This window comes from Ctenopharyngodon idella, chromosome 20 (genome assembly GCF_019924925.1).
Source record: "Ctenopharyngodon idella isolate HZGC_01 chromosome 20, HZGC01, whole genome shotgun sequence".
Lineage (NCBI taxonomy): Eukaryota > Metazoa > Chordata > Actinopteri > Cypriniformes > Xenocyprididae > Ctenopharyngodon > Ctenopharyngodon idella.
In genome coordinates this window covers 12,133,952-12,154,081 of record NC_067239.1, presented here as the reverse complement: position 1 = coordinate 12,154,081, position 20,130 = coordinate 12,133,952, and the positions used below count along the sequence as shown (strand labels likewise).

Below are 20,130 nucleotides of genomic sequence, written 5' to 3'. Positions count from 1 at the left end.
CCAATGAAGATATTTTTAATAAAATTGTGAAACTAAAAGAAATCGTAAAACTAATCCACATGAAACAAGTGGTTTAGTCTAAAGTTTTCACCTTTTGCTCACCATCCAATAAGATGGCCATCCCCTGGAAGACTAAGTGGAGGAGTTCCTGAGGTCTGACCCTGGTTGTCCTCGAATGATTGCACTCTTCGGGTGTTTTTTGAGTGGGCTTGATGAATCTGGCCCAGCTGATGCCAGTAGGAATGACCACCTGTATCGTGGCTCAGCACATGATGTTTTATTATAGTTTTTCTCGATCGATTTGACACATTTCTCCAAATGAATGTAGTTGCTCTCAAAACAATTAACACAGCAAACTAAACACACTCTTATGTTGGCAAAACAGTTCAGTATTCACTGCATAATGAAGCTCTGCAGTTTTTTCTAATAAAGTAAAAAATAAATACTAACAACAAAACTACAAGTGTGTTCTCTGTTGATTTGATAACAAATTCAGCTGTAGATACACAAATACATGAATGAAAATACATGTTTTTCTTGTTCTTTAATCGTGTTCTTCAAAGTTCTTTAATGACAAGTTTAGTTATATAACGATGAGTTTTAGCAAAAAATAAATGAGCAAGTAAGTAAGTAAATAAATAAATAAATGTACTGTAATCATTGAATCAATTAACTTTATAGATCTTGCCTCTCATTTACATCTGGCCAAAGAATTTGGCAAATCAACATCTCAGCATATATTTTCATGAGTCATGCATCGTGGGAAAAAAAGCAGTGAATGTTGGATCCATCCTTGAGCCTCAACTTCTCCACAAGCCTCTTCCATCACTTGAAGAAGACTTACTTGGTTGTAAGGGTTGTGATCATATACTTTCCATCTCCAAGAGAAGAATATGCTGGAAGGAACACCATCCTAAAATGTGGGTGATGCTCAAACCACTCTTGTACCGGTGCTGAATGGTAAAAGTGGACATTGTCCCACACAACTACACAATTTCGCTCAGTTTGCTCCTGATCACCCTGTGGAAAGTTGATTTCATTGAAGGAGTTTAAACAATTTAGAAGCCTTTCTGTGTTTTGCAGCCCTAAGACAGTGTTGTGTGCCACACCATCAGTGGATTGGAGCACTTGTTGTCCAGGGACATTGACTGTGGCACAATGCTTATATTGGGCTGAACTATCTGTCCAGCTTCTCTCAAGGAAAAATCATAATTTATGACATGGGCAATTAGGTTGGCTCTGGTTTAATTTGAAACTCGTCTGTACCCTATTCTTCTACCTCTCCTCCTTCCTCTTACACCTTGCTCTTCTCTTTCCCTCTGTCCATGTCTTTTTATATTTTCTTCTCTTGCTCTTTCCACTAATACTAATCCACTACTTTCCACTATTTTTTTTTCTCCCCTTTTATAGTTTTTGTAATTGAGATAGCTTTGTAAACAATTAGGAAATTTGCATTTCCTGTGTTGTGTGTATTACTAAGCAGATATTTATTTGGGGCTAATTGAGAACATTCCAAGTACAACCGAGATTTTAACAAATAACAGAGTTTTGTTTTGTGTTTGGAAAAATGGTGCACAAATGATTGTGATTTTAGTAAAACCAATAAAAAGAGCAGCAATTGTTTTCGCCTGATATATTAAAGTTTTGGTTGGATGTATGAACTACTGTGAAAACATTTGGGAATTTTGTGCACAGTGTTTTGTGATTTAAAATTTGCATGAAATGAAGGAAAATTTACAACCCTTTTAGGACAAAGACAGGAGGAATAAATACAGCAGACTTACCTCTGTTCATTTGACAGTTTATTAGCATCTTGGTTCGCCCGTTTTGCTACCATGTCTCAACTTCAGCTTTTTCCATCTGACGATGAGTCCAATTTCCCTCTGGATCCTCTGCCACAATCTGCCAGCCCCAGGATCACTCCTTCTCCGCCTGACAAAGCACCTGAGCCCCAGGCTTCTTTGCACGGCCACCAGGCCTGCCTGAATAGCCTCTCGTTCACCACGATTCCGAGGCCAGCTCTCGCCTCCACCAGCAAGACATCCAACTTCTTCCCCAGCGTCCTCCTACTGTTCAGCCATCTCAACGATTCCACCTATTGGGAAGTGGACCGTAGTAGGATTGAGGCAAGTGCTGGTTAATTCCGACGTGCAGTTCTCACAGAGGATGAACAAAGCGGAACTGTACGATCTCTATGTCACTTTACAGTCAGCCAACCTCTCTCCTAAATCCAGATGTGGATCTCTCATCTCTACTTTCTCTGCTCCCTGTATCTGAATTAAACCGACAAATAGATTGTGTGGATTTTTCAGTCACTTAAAAAAACTCAAACTCTCATTCATCTTGCATACTTTCATTTTCTGAGTTTTCTATTGCTTTCAGTCATTTTATGGAAGTAATCTGTTCAGCCTTCCCCCATAGGCGGTGTGAACTGAATATTTGGCACTTATATCCGAGCATGCGTTGTCCTATGGAGGAGGACACTTCTAAACGTATCATAAACTTTTCTCCACAAAGTGCACTGTACGAGTAGCCCAGTGGAACCAATGCCCCTACTGGGGTGCACTCAACCCCGATCTACATAGTAGGGAGTTCCTGGGCTGCAAAAATGTTTAATGCGCGATCTGTAGGTCAGTGGCACACTTCACCACGTCATGCCCTTAAATTAACCCTTCCATTCCCCCTGCCCAGACACAACCCCAGTGAAATCTACGTGCCAAGACCTGCAACCTTCAATGCGAATCCGGATTCCGGAAGAAGAGCTCCCTCCTTTGCTTTCAGCAGGCAATCCTGCAACTGATTTAACATTAGGAATTGTACCAGACAGCATTGCAGATTTCTGCACATCTGCAATTTCTGTGGCGGCACTCATGCCTGTCCTGTATGCCCAGTGTTTAAGGCTGCCAATAAAAAAACAAAAAATTATTTATCGACTCCTGTGAATATTTCTCGACTTTCTATCAAGCTAGCTCACCACCTAGACTCCGACTTCACTAATTATCTGTTATCTGACCTCAAACATGGTTTTAAGCCCAGCGTGGAATGCCAGCTCTCCCAAAACATCATCTGTAATAATCTCCAATCTGCTCTCGCAGATCCTGACGTCATAGACAAACTGATTATAAAAGAAGTTGAGTCAGGCATCATGATCGGCCCTTTTGAAGATTCCCCCTTCAAAGTCTTTCGTATTAGCCCCATTGGAGTGGCTACGAGAAAATTTTCAGCTAAAAAACGCCTTATAATCAATCTGTCAGCTCCGCATAATTCCATGTTCCCAAGCATAAACAGCTTGATCCCACTTGACGAATTTTCTCTCAGATACCACGACATAGATCAGGTGATCGACATGATAAAAATTGTGGGTCAAGGCGCTTGGCTAGCCAACATAGACATCACTTCTGCTTTCAAAGTGATGCCCATCCATCTGGATTCATGATACTTATTCGGGGTATGCTGGCACGGGAAATACTATTTCGCTGTGCGCTTAACTTTCGGATGCAAAAGCAGACCCAAGATTTTTGACTTGTTATCAGAAGCCGCGTTAACAAAGTTCAGGAGGAGTAGGTTCAGATAATTAAAACTATTAGCACAAGTGGAGAGCATTCTGTTAATCAACTCAACCAACGACAAGAGTATAAATACAGCAGACTTACCTCTGTTCGTTTGACAGTTTATCAGCATCCCTCCTCCACCCCATCTCCTCACTTCTAGTTCTATCTATTCTTACCACAACCGGGGGGAGTGCTCTGGGTTTGGGTCAAAATTCCCAGCTCGGAGCCCTCCCCCTGGACGACACGGCAAATACGCATAACTTTACTCTATTTAATTATATGTATATGTGAACTCATGAAATAGCGCTTTTCTTAGCACTCAAAGCGCTTTTACATGGAAGGAGGAATCTCCTTAACCACCACCAAGGTGCAGCATTCACCTGGATGGATAATGCGACATCAGCCATAGTGTTAAACCCCAACTCTTTATTCGAAGTACATTCTGGACTGAAAGACAGTGCTTTTTGACAGTATAGTGTCCCCATACTGGGGTGTTAGGACCCACACAGAACACAGGGTGAGCACCCCCTGCTGGCCTCACTTTCTGTCTTTAGTACATCATTATCGTGCATACATACCCATGGACTGAAATGTTCAAGACAAGGGTTTCCCACACCTTTTTCCTGAAGCACACATACTCTTCCTAATCAAACACACCAGAGTCTGCTAATCAGCTCCATGTGCAGAGCGCAAAGAGGAAGGTCTTATTGAAGGTAAGATCATGCACAGAGAGACAAACCAAAATCCAAGCAACTATTAATAATATCCTCTCTCGCCTTCCACTGTCGTTACTCCTTCTTATATCCTTCCAGAGCTCCTCTGTGGGACTCGAGACTAGTGTGTCTTGGAGGTGTCTCTCATTAGACTTCGTTCTACCGGCCTCGCTCTGCTCCTATGGCTCTCGGCCGCACCCTGCTCACCACATGCACACCCTCAAGGCTGCACTCTACAACCCACCCCCTCACCCCATTTGGGAACAGGTCCGTTACGGCGACCGCAACACCTGGGGAACAGATGAGTCGAGAGAAAAGACAATGAAGGGACAAGGAGGGACAGAGGAGAGAGGGGAGAGAGGAAACAAATGAGGAGGAAAAAACACACTCTGGCCCCCGGATGAATGCCAACAATTCCTTCCTGGTGCATGGACTGCAATTTCCCTTACCCTCTGATGGATGGCGAAGACTCTGTCCCGGCATGCCTCTCCATTTTTCAGCAGCCTAGCAGCTAGTTAATCCATCGTCCTGGCAAGTCACTCCAGCACCACAGCAACACACCATGCCGATGCTGCACGTCCCCTTCAGTGGCAAGGACTGACAGCGTGTTCCACTCTCTTCCTGTAAAGTATCATAAAAAGCCCAGAACACATTTTTTGAGATGTGAACAGATTGCATGTAACGGAAAACACTAATAATACTCATTAGGTTTATCAACAAGTGGAAATTGATTATTTTTGCATTTTTCAGAGCAATTTTGTACTTCCTGTTTGAAAAGCAAAGTCGGAGCTACGTCATAAAATCTTATGTAGATTCAGGCCTCAGAGTGTGTAGGTAGGCTTGCAGGGGCGAATCTTAGTCACCGGGTTCTGAGTGCTTCTCTGCATTTATTCATGAGAAAGAGTTTGTTCAGTCCAATCCCTGTGCTGTAGTATGCATAAGATTATAATTGCGGTATTATGCATGAGGAAGTACCACTTCTGTTGGTTCTGTCTCATTGCCTATTTTTGTCATTCAGAGACATGGGTTGTAGGTGCTTGTTTCCTCAGTGCTACAACACAAAAATGCATTTCCCTGCAACATGACCAGAGCTGAAGTTTTGGTGCAGGCGGTTTGTTTTGCTGTTGTCCACCAGCACAATATGTTTGCATGAGATTGCATTAAAGTGGAGAATTCAAATGTCACAAAAGTGCTTCTCATTCACCTCTGCCTGCTCTGCGTTCGGACCTGTGAGCCGTTTCCCTCAGCACAGTAGACTGAAATATGTGTTTAAAGTTTTTATAGACGTATTTCACGCACTCTCCTGCACCAAACATGAACCAACACGGTGTATGCACACATTTATCATTTCTTCTTCAAATGAAATATATGCACAAACTGGACACTATAGCCTACAGTGGTGTATCTGAACGCGATGACGCGATTAGTCTGATACACAAAAGACAATGATTGAGATCAAAAATTCAAAGAAAAATGAAAAAAAAAAGTCTTTATTCTTTGTTATTCTTTTTATGTTGTTTATCATAAGACTGTAGTGCTCGTAAACGTCATGAAAATATTATAAGCCCTTTTAAATATCATTCCGCATTTCTCCCTTGTGCTTGGGAGTTGTCATTCCGTGCGCATATTAATATTCGCTACTCTGTGTATTCACTATTCACTATAATGTATAATAAGTGTGTGTTGTAGGTCAGTGTTTCATTGGTTGTTTTCTCCCCTCTCCTCTGCAGAAAATGGTATCATTGTCCAGCTTAAATAAATTCAGTATTGATTCATTCCATTGTAAAAATCAATAGTTATTATTTTAGTTAATTTATCTATACATCAGCACTAGAGAAAACAGTGATGTCATCGTCCAGCTCAGTTCAGTTCACATACAATGGTGTCAATGCAAACCATTGTTGAATATCAAGTGTCTCCAACTAAGCAAGCCAAAGGTGAAGGCGACAGCGGCAAGGAACCCAAACTCCAACAGGTGACAAAAATGGAGAAAAAAACCTTGGGAGAAACCAGGCTCAGTTGGGGGGTTCTCCTCTGGCCAACAGCGAACAGTGCATGATTACGATTCAGGCAGCATTACAGGTTATAAGTCCGATTGGGATCGCAACAGTCAAAATATTTAATCCAGTTCCATCTAGTTGAAGATCGTACTCACCACGCTGGTATGGAACGGTTTGTTGGGAATCTGTGCCACTGGCTGTCGCGTCGGTGAGGCCTTCACAGGGGATGATCTAGTTGACATAATCTCTGCTGACACTTCAGGGATGCATTGTGGTTGTGTCTAGGTGCAGGTCCTCCATCTGATCCTCCATCTGACAATTCTGTGCTAAATGCACAACTTATGTTTTGTTGAGTCTGGTTGTGTTCCGGTTCTGCAGTAACACCAGGGTCTTTCCGTACCTGAAAGGACTAATCCTCCAATATGGGTGGCGCACAAATAGAGTCCATCTGTTCACACAAAGAGAACTTCCTGTCTCTCATTAGATTAGTAATATCCCATATATAGATCTGTGAGTCTTTTCCTCTGCTTCTCTGCACACCTGAAAAAACAGGAAATGGATTTATGAATCTGCAGCTAGATGTTTTTTTTTTTTTTTTTTAGATTGATATATTTTTATTCAGACATTTTTCATCAAATTCAAAACATTTATCTATTTAATTATGGCTAGGTTAAATACATCCCTTGTGAAAAAGTAACCAAATATAATGATTTCGGGAATGTTAATTGTAAAAAAAAAAAAAATGAAATACCATTAGCTAAAATTTAGAACAGAGTACATATGCAAATCCATAATTACTTACGTTGTCTTTGATATGTAAATAAAGTTTGCTACTGACTGCACTGGCAAACATTTATGGTAAACTAAAATGTACTTCAGTGTCATTTCTATTGAAGGTACAAATTCAATGAATGCGAACACATAAAAATATAAAGTGTACATTCAATACAGCCATTAGTCTGAAATTAGATTCTTGAGTGGAGCCAGAGAGATTATTTACTTATTCAATGTATGATGTCTGTGGAGAGCCCATCAACATTTTGGTAAATTTAGAAAAAAAAATCTGAAAAACAAACAAACAAACAAAAAAAGATTATGAATATGTTAAGTGGCAGGATCCTGTTTACAATTATTTGGCTCAGTTTGGGAGGATGTGTTGTTGATCTAAAGGGATGGAATGTTAACTGTTTTGCTCAGTCTCATGGCTTGTGGAATTGTTTTTCTCTTGGAACTAGAACAGGAATTTAGATACTGTCTGCTCTAATTAATATCAGATGTGAGGGATCAGGGAAAAGAGAGAAAAGACCATAATGCACAGCAGTAAGTAATTTATTTGTGTGTGACCATCGAATGGAATAAAGAACAGACAGTATTGTAGACTGATAGAAGAACGCTTTGATATCACTGTCAATGAGTCCATTCATCTGGAGGAGCAATGTCAAAGGTCAGACCATGAACACGCAGCTGCTCTCACACACATTGTGTCTACTGTATTACATAAAATGGGCTCATATATGGAGGAACTCTGTGGCAGCCCTTGAATTATAATACTAACGCCAACCCTCTGTGACCTCTGACCTCCAACCCTACAACATGGTTCAACTGACACAGATATTTTAAACTATGGTTTAGAATTCACTAGCTGTCTTGTGAGTTTCTTATGAAACGCAATGCTCAGACACTTAAGTTTAACTATGATATGACATTGCAACTTCAGCCTGTAGCGATTAGTGATACGGGAATTATGATTAATTATACATATTTCTATCAGCTGTAAGAGGTAACTTGCAGTTGGCAATTACTGTATTTAGATTTGGAGAAAGGTGACCTAGTGTTCATTTTGTCAGCTATTTTTTTTTTTTTTTTTTTTTCAATTAATCTTAGTCTTAGTTCTGTGTCAAATGTCCTATTTAGTTATCATATTTAGTCAACCTATCCTGTTTTTTGTTTGGTCAAGTTTTAGTTGACTAAAAGTCTGGGAATTTGAATTTGATCAGATTTAGTCGTAGCAAACAGCACAAGCAGCCACGTGAAGGAACACAGACTGCCTGTATAACACTTTCATTTGAGCAGAATATCTCAGTGGAGATTGCTAACCTCCATCTTATATTTTTGTCAGTATTCAGATCATCAGCACTTTTTCCGCAATCTACACTGCATGTAGAGGGAAACCTAGAGGGCGCATGTGCATGGTTTAGATTAGAAAACCATGATTAAGAAAACCAAAGTCCTTGGCTTTTCAAGGAAAGTCTGTTCACTTGGTGGCCATATTTGCAATGCCTCCTGGCAGCTATATTGGGCATCCAAGACCAAATCCTATCAACTTGAATGGGGAAATCCTGAAATCTGAAAAACTGCTTGTCACACTCACATTTAAATAAGATATTTCAAATGTCAAACTCACATTTAAATAAGATATTTCAGTAAACAAAATCTGAAATGAACTGTTCCATAAATGTTGTTTCTTATGCTCAAATAGTATTAAAAAAGGCTTATATTTCAGGCTGGACCAGCCAATGCGCAAGCTGCAGTGACGCAATGACTTTACCAATTGATGATAGGTTCTTTTATTGGTGTCTTAGTATATCTAAAATCTTTGGTAAAACAAGGCAGAAAATGTAAAAAGACAGCTTGTGTCCTTTATCTCTGCATTCAACACCATCATCCCCATAAATCCTGTAGCCCAGCTAAAAGTTCTTGGGCTAAACAGCCACCCAATATGGTTGGCCAATAGTCTACATATAGAGCGCCGTTAATGCCATTTCTTTAGAGTCTTTCACCATCAGTTATTGACTTCGCTCCATTTGAAGAAGAACCCTGCAAGCAAGCAGAAGAATCCCTCACCATGAAAGGCACCTCTGCAGCAGATGGTTTACACGGGAACACCTTGTTGCCATGGTGGTTGAGAATACTTTGCTAAAGAGCAAATTCCTGTGCACAGTGTGTTGGATGTCACTTTACGAGTGTTCTTCCTGCAAGAGTCCCATCCAGCCATACGTCTGGCACTAGAGAATCTTTTGGATGGGCTTTGCAGCCTGGAAGCTGCTCTTTAATTGGGACAGAATGCCCTCACTACAAGGGCATGAGTCTCAGGATGCTGCACTCTAGGGCCACTCTTGTTTTCAGGGATGAGTTTCTTGTGTTCTCCTGCCCCTTGCATCTGCATGTTCTCTGGAACTGGGGAAGAAGCAGCAGAAACATGAAGTCCAGCAGGAGTCATTTAGTGATGAGCTCAAATTAGCATAAGTCCTGCATATTTCTCACTCTCCAAGTTATGCATCCTCACCTGTGCTATTCACTCAAGCTGATTTCCACCTCTCCGCTGGACCCTATGGTTTGATTACATTTGGTGGATCAGACAATGAGGATGATGCCATCCTTAGCAGCCTCTGAAGAGGAGGAATGGTCCACAACAGCAGAGGAGTCTGCTGGTCCCCATTAGTCAAAAGGATCAGAAGTGTTTCCCCTTGGTTCAGACGCAGAGCTCTTTCGAGTCCTAAACAAAGCTTTGGAAGAGCTCAGTCTCAAGTGGTCTCCCCCTCCACTTAGCCTGCCCATTGCTGATTGGATGAGGTGTGTCTCCAGTCAGGCAACCACCAAAAGGGCACCTCATACAGTCCTGCCCTTTTCATCACAGAGGTTCACAAGGAGCTGACAACTAGTGAACAAATAAGAGCCATTCTGCTTGACTAGGCTCCAAAAAGACCTTGTTTAACACTTGTGCTCCCTCAGTCCCCGTCTACATTTCAGAATGGAGAGGGAAGTTATTAGTTCTATGTGCAATTAGTCAAAAACATAAAAAAAGAATATCAGAAAAGGACTTACAGTGGTGGTCAGAATTATTGGCACCCTTGGTAAGTATGATCAAAGATGACTATAAAAATAAATCTGCATTGTTTATCCTTTTGATCTTTAATTCATAACATTAGCAAAAAACTAACCTTTCATTGAAGGAAAAGAATTGAAAGTGGGGGGAAAATCACATTATGAAATAAATGTTTTTCTCCAAAACATGTTGGCCACAATTATTGGCACCCTTTTATTCAATACTTTTTGCAACCTCCTTTTGCCAAGATAAGAGTCTTCACCTATAATGCCTGGTGAGAACACCTGACAAGAGATCAGAGACCATTCCTTCATGCAGAATCTCTACAGATCCTTCAGATTCCCAGCTCCATGTTGATGCTTCTTCTCGTCAGTTCACTCCACTAATTTTCTTTAGGGTTCAGGTCAGGGGATTGAGACAGCCATGGCAGAAGCTTCATTTTGTGCTCAGTGACACATTTTTGTGTTGGTTTTGATGTTTGCTTTGGATCATTGTCCAACCACGGCCCATTATAAGATTTCTAGCAGAAGCGGTCAGGTTTTGTTTTTTTATCTGTTGGTATTTGATAGAATCCATGATACTATGTATCTGAACAAGATGTCCAGGACCTCCAGCAGAAAAATAGGCCCACAAATTTAAAGATCCAGCAGTATATTTAACCGTGGGCATGGGGTACTTTTTATCCATGTATGCACCAAACCCACCTGGTGGGTTTGCTGTCAAAAAGCTCTTTTTTTAGTTTCATCTGACCATAGAAGCCGGTCCTGTTTGAAGTTCCAGTCTTGTCTGACAAACTGAATATGCTGGAGATTGTTTCCGGATGAGAGCAGAGGATTTTTCTTGAAACCCTTCCGAACAACTTGTGGGGATGTAGGTGCTGTTTGATAAATTTTTTTAGGCTTTCTGAGACTCAAGACTCAACTAATCTCTGCAATTCTCCAGCTGTGATCCTTGGAGAGTCTTTGGCCACTCAAACTTTCCTCCTCACCGCGCATTAGGACGATTTAGACACACATCCTCTTCCAGGCAGATTTGTAACATCTTTAGATGATTGGAATTTCTTAATTATTGCCCTGATGGTGGAAATGGGGATTTTCAATGCTACAGCCACTTTCTATTTTGTGAAGCTCAGCAATCTTTTGCTGCACATCAGAACTACATTCTTTGGTTTTACTCATTGTGATGAATGATTAAGGGGATTTGGCTTTTGTGTTTCCTCATGTTTTTACGCCTGTGGAACAGGAAGTCATGGCTGGACAATTTCATGTTCATGATCACCCCGATGTGCTAAAAAAAATGTAAATATGAATGGGAATATACTTCAGAGATATGTACTCATAAAAAAATTCTAGGGGTGCCAATAATTGTGGCCAACATGTTTTGGAGAAAAACATTTATTTCATAATGTGATTTCCCCCCCCACTTTCAATTCTTTTCCTTCAATGAAAGGTTAGATTTTTGCTAATTTTATGAATTAAAGATCAAAAGGATAAACAATGCAGATTTATTTTTATAGTCATCTTTGATCATATTTACCAAGGGTGCCAATAATTCTGACCACCACTGTATTTCAATATATCCAAATATTTATGGATCTAGATTTGGATCTCAGTTGTGTCCTGACCTGCCACTTCCAGTCCAGTACAGTCCTGCTGTGCCTTGCTGGTCTGTTTTCCCCTATGGGGTAGTTTTTGTTTGTTTTTTGTTTTCTTTTTGAAATAATAAAGGCCCATATTGCTCTGCATCTTTGAGTTCTCTTTCCTCCTTCATCTCAACCTTGAAAGCACATCATTATTTTGGATTATAATTATCATTGCCACAAGTGAATTCAAATTCCTCTCCATGTCAGGCCACCAAAACTGTCTACATAAAAATGAAAAGGTTCTTTGAATCCTGGGGCTGTCAGATGTAAGGAATGTCCCCACTGGAGAACCGGGTTTCTTGGTGCCTGGGTGGCAAGACGAGGTAAAATTAAACCGGTCAGAGTCAATCAAGCCTGGTGAAGATTCAAATGTTTGGCTTGTTGGGGGTATTTCAGGTTATGATGATCTGTCCAAACCAGGAATGAATGGTGAGCTCTCGTCAATCAAATTCTACACCGGGCAACATAGATCCAGCAGCATCGGCTCCACTCTGCCTGACACCACTGACAATTAGGTACAACAGCTTTGGAAATCCTCACAATCACTATTTTTGCCTCTTCCTCTACAGTTTGCCACCCTGATCCCTATGAATCATTCAGCTCTAGTACTATAACCACCGCTTCTGTCTCCAAGCAGCCTGTGACTTCTTTGACGTTCTCTGGCATTGCTTCTAGCCCTCTTGCTACTCCAGTGACAAGGTGGAGGAATGCGATGGTATGGTGACACAGTAATGCTCTTAAGAAAGCATCTGCCATAGACCTCTACTGAATCAGAGCGTGACAAATTGACAGGTGTCATGGGGCAAGCAAAAGTTCCAAAAGAGGACATTACAGTAATTGTCACAGAACCACACAGAAACAGAATATGACTGCAGTTAACGGTGAACTAATACAGCTGATTAAAAGTTATTCAGTCAAGAACAGTGAGTGAGTTTTCTCATTGTCTTTTGTTGTTTGATTAACGTTGTAGAGACAACAGCAGGAATATTAGGCTGCTGTCACTTTAAGAGCTGCACAGATCCAATATACTTTTACATGTTTTCTTTGTCAACTGTTTACTTTCACTTAAGACATAACTGACTGTGTTTATGAGGATATTTTGACATATATTTGTGTGTATTTGCGGAAGAGAACTTTTGATCAGTTCAGTTTTGTGCACTATTCAGTATGAGAGGTGGCACAACACAGTCCTGGATGTCAGCGGAGAATAGCCCTGAAGACAGATCCCCTCTGAACACTTGACTCAACAGCCAACGGCACAGATCCACAGTAAAGACCACGAGAACCAGACGCACCCTCGGCATAGACCCCTATGGCAAGCTACAACTCCCCCTCCCTCCATATGCTGGCGTGATGTATTCCATTCTTCAAGAGGAAGGAGCTGCATGAAATTTTCTGAATCTACAATCTGACTTGTGATGCAGCCTGAAAACACAATCGCACCATGTTCGTTCATTCGGCCAGAGGAGGACTGGTCCCCCGACTGAGCCTGGTTTCACCCAAGGTTTTTTTTTTCTCCATTCTGTCACCTAATAGAGTTTGGGTTCCTTGCCACTCTCACCTTTGGCTTGCTTCATTGGGGACAATATTCAGCAATACTACTGTTTTGACTGTACTTACACTTTCAGATGAGAACTGAACTGAGCTGGATGATGACCACTGTTTTCTCCAGAGCTGCTTTAGAACTCATTTCATAATTGATGAACTCCACCCCTTCGGCTCCATCTGGTTCTGCCTTCCCTGTGGCTCCACTTCATCCTATAGGCTCCGCCTCAGTCCTCAGGCAACATGGCTCCATCTCGGACGCTCGTCACTGTGGCTCTGCCTCAGCCTCCGGGACCATCGGTGTCACCCCATCCCATCTGCTCTCCGTCTGCACGTAGGGCTCCACCTCCATCGGCCTCATCTCTGTCTTTCATCCCCCTGGTGTCGACAGCAAAAACTCGACCATGGCTCCTCCCTCCATCGACTCCGCCATGGGTTTTCATCCTGGCTGCTCATCCTGGCTGGGTCCCGCCTGGTTCCTCCTGCTCCCAGATCCTCCCTGGCTCCTCCCACCATCATCACCACATTGGTTTTTCCCACCTTAACCAGTTTCCTGTCCTTCGCCTGCTCACCTTCTGGGAGGGGACTGTAATGTCATGTCTAGCCTGCTTTGGTTTCATTTTCTCTGTGTTCTGTTATTGTTTTTCCAGCCTGATTTCCTAGTTAGTTTCCTTTTTGTTAATTCGTCCTGCATACCTGTTCTGTTTCAGTTAATCCTCCCCAGTCTATTTAAGCCCTGTGTTTCCTCAGTTCCTTTATCCAGTATTGTTTGTATTGAAGTGGGTGTAGTTTATCTCCTAAGTATTCTGTTTAGAGTAAGGCTGCACCATTTATCGTGATTTTATCACACACAGTTTGGCAAAGGCTGCTATTTTATGCGCAGCTTGTCAGAGCTGTACGACTCTAGTAAATGCTTCTCCATCTGAAAGCCAGAGGGTGCTCTTGCGCAGAAACACCAAATATGCCCTGCCGCAGAAGTAGACAACACGCATCATTCCAGGAAATTTCTATGGGCATCATACTATCGCTGTAGCTGAATAAACAGGAGATTGAAACGCTTTGATCAAACATGACTAATAAGCACACGACTGCCTTATTCTGTGTAAGAAGCCACATCATTTTACAGAAGGATGCTCAACTGTCGTTATGAAGTGAGTTTGGAGTAAAAACATGTTATTAAATGTTGTCTTTTGTTGGACAAGATGTTAATAAATGCTTTTTATGTCTGGAAAGATGTTGTTATTCTTTCTTTGACGTTTTTCAAATGTACATTATAAGCGACTCAAACTCGCAGTGCTTTCAGATGGATTAGCATTTGGAGCCATACTTCACTGACAAGCTGCACATAAAAAATAATCACAGCCTTTGTGATTTCATAATTGCACTAAGAATCACGTTTAAGCATGCTTTCAATGTTATTTTTTGTATTGTGTGATAAATCGTGCAGCCCTAGTTTAGAGTTTACTAATCTGATTTCCATTCCTTCATCGTGCATATTTTCTACAAGACCATTTGTTACATCAACAACATGAAGTGCATTAAATATTACATTACATCAGGGATTCCCAGACTGGGGTTCATGATGGAACTGCAGGAGGTTCATGAGTTTAATGAAAAGCTATTCCCCTGGTTTCACAGGCAAGGCTTAAACCAATCCTAGACTAAAATGCATGTTTGAGCTGTTTTAACTGAAAGCAACTTGTACTGACATCTCTTAAAATATGTCACCTTTATTTATATAGCGCTTTTTACAATGCAGATTGTCAAAGCAGCTTTACAGTGATAAATGGTATATAATTTTGGCTGCACAGCAGCTCTTAAACAAAATGCTGTCAATGTATGCAGATGCAAAGCACTGTTGAATATCAAATGTCAAATGTCAAGTGTCCCCAACAAAGCAAACCAAAGGCGACAGCGGCAAGGAACCCAAACTCCAACAGGTGACATCAGGTGGCAAACAGGTGGCAAATAGGTGTTAGAATGGAGAAAAAAACCTTGGGAGAAACCAGGCTTAGTTGGGGGGCCAGTTCTCCTCTGGCAAACAGTACTTTGTTACGATTCAGATAGCTATCATAAGCCCGATAGGATTGCAACATTCAAAGTATTTATTCCAGTTCAATCCATCGTATTCATCACGCCGGTATGGACGGTTTGTTGAGGAGCTGTGCCACTGGCTGTCGTGTCGATGAGGCCTTCACAATGGATGATCTAGTTGACTTAATCTCTGCTGACACTTCAGGGGTGCGTTGTGGTCGTGTCAAGGCGTAGGTCCTCAATCTCACCTGGATATGGCCTGGATCCGGTTGACTACGGTAAACCTCGGGATAAACAGAAAGACTAATATTAGCGTAGATGCCATTCTTCTTCTGATGTAATGAGTACATCAGGTGTTATAGGAAGTGTTCCCGGTTCCGGCTGACCTAATTTATGCAGCCTGATAATCCTTTAACGGATTTGAAAAAAATAAATTGATAATGTGTTATGTGTATGCCAAGTTATAGAGATGCGTTTTTAGTCTAGATTTAAACTGACAGAGTGTGTCTGCTTCCCGAACAATGCTAGGAAGATTGTTCCAGAGTTTAGGTGCCAAATAGGAGAAGGATCTACCGCCTGCAGTTGATTTTGATATTCTAGGTATTATCAGCTGGCCTGAATTCTGAGATCGCAATAGACGTGAAGGACTATAATGCATTAAGAGCTCGCTCAGGTATTGGGGAGCTAAACCATTTAGTGCTTTGTAAGTAATTAGCAAGATTTTAAAATCTATACGATGTTTAACAGGAAGCCAATGCAGTGTTGACAGAACCGGGCTAATATGGTCATACTTCCTAGTTCTAGTAAGAACTCTAGCTGCTGCATTTTGTACGAGCTGTAGTTTGTTTAACAGGCGAGCGGAACAACCACCCAGTAGAGCGTTATAGTAATCTTAGTCTTTCTGTTTATCCTGAGGTTTACCGTAGTCAACCGGATCCAGGCCGTATCCAGGTGAGATTGAGGACCTACGCCTTGACACGACCACAACGCACCCCTGAAGTGTCAGCAGAGATTGAGTCAACTAGATCATCCATTGTGAAGGCCTCATCGACACGACAGCCAGTGGCACAGCTCCTCAACAAACCGTCCATACCGGCGTGATGAATACGATAGATTGAACTGGATTGAACTGGAATAAATACTTTGAATGTTGCGATCCTATCGGGCTTATGATAGCTACCTGAATCGTAACAAAGTACTGTTTGCCAGAGGAGAACTGGCCCCCCGACTAAGCCTGGTTTCTCCCAAGGTTTTTTTCTCCATTCTAACACCTATTTGCCACCTGTTTGCCACCTGATGTCACCTGTTGGAGTTTGGGTTCCTTGCCGCTGTCGCCTTTGGCTTGCTTTGTTGGGGACACTTGACATTTGACATTTGATATTCAACAGTGCTTTGCATCTGCATACATTGACAGCATTTTGTTTAAGAGCTGCTGTGCAGCCAAAATTATATACCATTTATCACTGTAAAGCTGCTTTGACACAATCTGCATTGTAAAAAGCGCTATATAAATAAAGGTGACATATTTTAAGAGATGTCAGTACAAGTTGCTTTCAGTTAAAACAGCTCAAACATGCATTTTAGTCTAGGATTGGTTTAAGCCTTGCCTGTGAAACCAGGGGAATAGCTTTTCATTAAACTCATGAACCTCCTGCAGTTCCATCATGAACCCCAGTCTGGGAATCCCTGATGTAATGTAATATTTAATGCACTTCATGTTGTTGATGTAACAAATGGTCTTGTAGAAAATATGCACGATGAAGGAATGGAAATCAGATTAGTAAACTCTAAACTAGGGCTGCACGATTTATCACACAATACAAAAAATAACATTGAAAGCATGCTTAAACGTGATTCTTAGTGCAATTATGAAATCACAAAGGCTGTGATTATTTTTTATGTGCAGCTTGTCAGTGAAGTATGGCTCCAAATGCTAATCCATCTGAAAGCACTGCGAGTTTGACAAATATGGTCATACTTCCTAGTTCTAGTAAGAACTCTAGCTGCTGCATTTTGTACGAGCTGTAGTTTGTTTAACAGGCGAGCGGAACAACCACCTAGTAGAGCGTTACAGTAATCTAGCCTTGAGGTCATGAGTGCATGAACTAACTGTTCTGCATTTGTCATTGAGAGCATATGTCATATTTTAGATATATTTTTAAGATGGAAGAATGCGGTTTTACAGATGCTAGAAACATGGCCTTCAAATGAAAGATTGATGTCAGTGCCATTGTTTTGGCTCAAGATGCACACCAGTAATCTTTTTGTCTAGGGTACGTTTGTCCAAAAATTATCCAAAATCAATTTGAGTACATACATAACCAGCCAGTGTTTAAAACTATCTCCTTACCTTAGCCTGATTCACAACAGTAAGCTTGTAATAATGTTTTATAATTCAGGTGGTACTGGTGGGTTTTCGCGGGAAATTCGAGCATGTCGCCGTTTGTCTTTGCGTCATTGCGTCACGTCTGTATACATAAAGAACGAGTCCCAGCTAGTAGGCTATATCGCATGTGAGGCAGATCATTTATAGCCTTTTCTCACAGCAGCTGCAATAATTAAACGTATCATTTTGATAGCGGATTGTATGGTATGACAAATTAACGTTAGTGATTAGACTGTACAGAAATTGAAATCTACAAATCTGGTCATACTTCCAAGACTACAATCTGTGATTCCGAAGTACAGTATCCACACGATGTGGTGATTGACAGCAAAAATTAGATTCAGCCGTGCTGAGGCACAACGCACATAAAGATAATAATTCCGCAAACAACTGCAATTGCAGATTTTAAACAGAGATGGCGACAAAGAGGCAAAATTATGGACTGCAGCTTTAAATTAGAAAATTTCAATCAAAATAAAACACTTACTAAAAAGATTATGCTGTGTGGATCTCAGTTTTCAGTGATAGGCACATGAGTAGTGGATGGTCTGTGTGTGAAATTCCACAAACCTGTAAAACCTTCTGAACATATATTAGCAGTAGATTTTTTAGAAAGGAAAATTTAAAAGATAAAATGGCAGTAAATTATGAATAATTTACTGCCATTGTGAAAATAACACATAATCATGTAAGCCATAACAAAGTAACTGCAGTTCGATTATGAGTAATTTTAAAACGCAATATATTCTAAAAACAAGAACTTAATTTTTGGAATCTGATTACGTAATCCAGATTACATGTAATCAGTTACTACACAGCACTGTTTATAAAGCACTATAGAAAAAAGGTAACTTGACTATTATACTACCTCATTATACTGATAACTTGTATAATATGTAGGCTATTTACTCTGTACTGATTGTAACTGTTCATATTAATATACTTACTTGTTCTTTGTCTGCTTAATTGTAACCAATTTCCAACATGCATTCAAAATTTCCTCAAATCTGTCTATCTCTAACCGGAAACACACCCATAAATTTCTGTACCCAACCCAAATCCTTTGAGCGCCCCCTAGCGCAATTTAGTTGAATGACTGAATAACTGATGACAAACAAGGCAGAAACCCAGTAAAAGAGATTCATCTGGTACGTAATTTTATTCGGTGACTTGGATAACAACACTATGAACTCAAACTGAATGGTTTCACTCAATTAGCGGTTTTAATGAAATGTCTGAAATGTATATCATGGAAATAGTGAATAACAACCCCATGAATTACAATATGTATTTAAAAAATAATTGTTATCCCAAGAGTCTAATTTTATCTTGTCACTTCAAAATAAAAATAATATTTTTTTTTACTCCAGAAATTTAAAAAACATTACTGTAAATTCACTTTTTACTCCTAACCTATCTTCTTGTAGCTGTCCATATAGTTATTCTTTCTATGACCAATTTCAAAATGGAAAATGGAGTGCTGCTCCAGGACAATTTTGTCACCCAGTATCACCCAGATCCAGTGTCAGGCACAAAGTCACGCATCATTAGGTTCAATTTTAAATGTAATTAAGTTAAAACACTTTAAAAAGCAAGCTCTAACATGTAACATGTTAAATGAATACATTTATCTGTCTTGCTGTAGCCAAAAAATAAATAAATAAATAAATAAATAAATAATGGATGCAAAATAAAATGCTCCACAGAGAGCAGGATCACCTGTACAATTCCAGTTGAAGAAGGGAAAATAATATCCAGGTGTAGCTATATGCCAACAGCTAAGGGCAAGTCACACACCTGCCTGACAGGTTTCTTGTGCCAGTGGAAACAGAACAGATTGATTCAGAAGTAGATTGAAGTTAAAAAAAAAAAAAAAAAAAAACACTGATTATGAGCAATGTACTCTTAGATGGCACTATATCAAACCTAAGGTGTATGTGTTTTCTTTTTTAATCAGTGATTTTATTTATTTAGCATTAAATGTAATACGTAAAATAAGCATTGAAGTGGATAAATAAAATGGTACTGAATAAGTGTGTAGGGTAGAACTAGTAGGCCTAATCCTGCTCATCTAAACATACCCAAATGCTTAAAGACAGTACCAGTCAATCACAGAGAGCATTTGCTGCTTATGCTGCACACACATCATGCTTATTCAAACATAAATGTGTTTCCTAAAGCATCATAAGCATAACAAACCATTAAAACTGACACCACTAGCCTCTGCAATCTTCTTAGATTCAACACTTTTGGAAAATGCAGGCCCAGTTGTTCAAAAAGTTTCATATCAATTAGAATGATCTGGATTTGGAAATCTCATGACTTGCTATCCAGTATCAGGTAATCTAGCTTACTTCTGTGCAGTTGTTTTCAAAGCAACATTGGATTGGATTACCATGATCCAGATACACACTTTTTCCTGATTACCAAATC

At 40.4% G+C, this 20,130-nt stretch overlaps 1 long non-coding RNA gene across 2 annotated transcripts; it reads right to left on the bottom strand.

The window, feature by feature from the left end:
- Window positions 1–422: 422 nt before the first annotated feature.
- On the bottom strand, window positions 423–18,717 carry LOC127502792 (uncharacterized). Of its 2 annotated transcripts, none has more exons than XR_007926930.1 (4): window positions 18,645–18,717; window positions 6,420–6,804; window positions 4,714–4,885; window positions 423–4,554 (listed from the first exon to the last, which is right to left on the bottom strand). It is a non-coding gene; the product is annotated as an uncharacterized LOC127502792 (long non-coding RNA). The 2 variants fall into 2 exon arrangements; XR_007926931.1 differs by having other exon boundaries at window positions 423–2,095.
- Window positions 18,718–20,130: the final 1,413 nt, after the last annotated feature.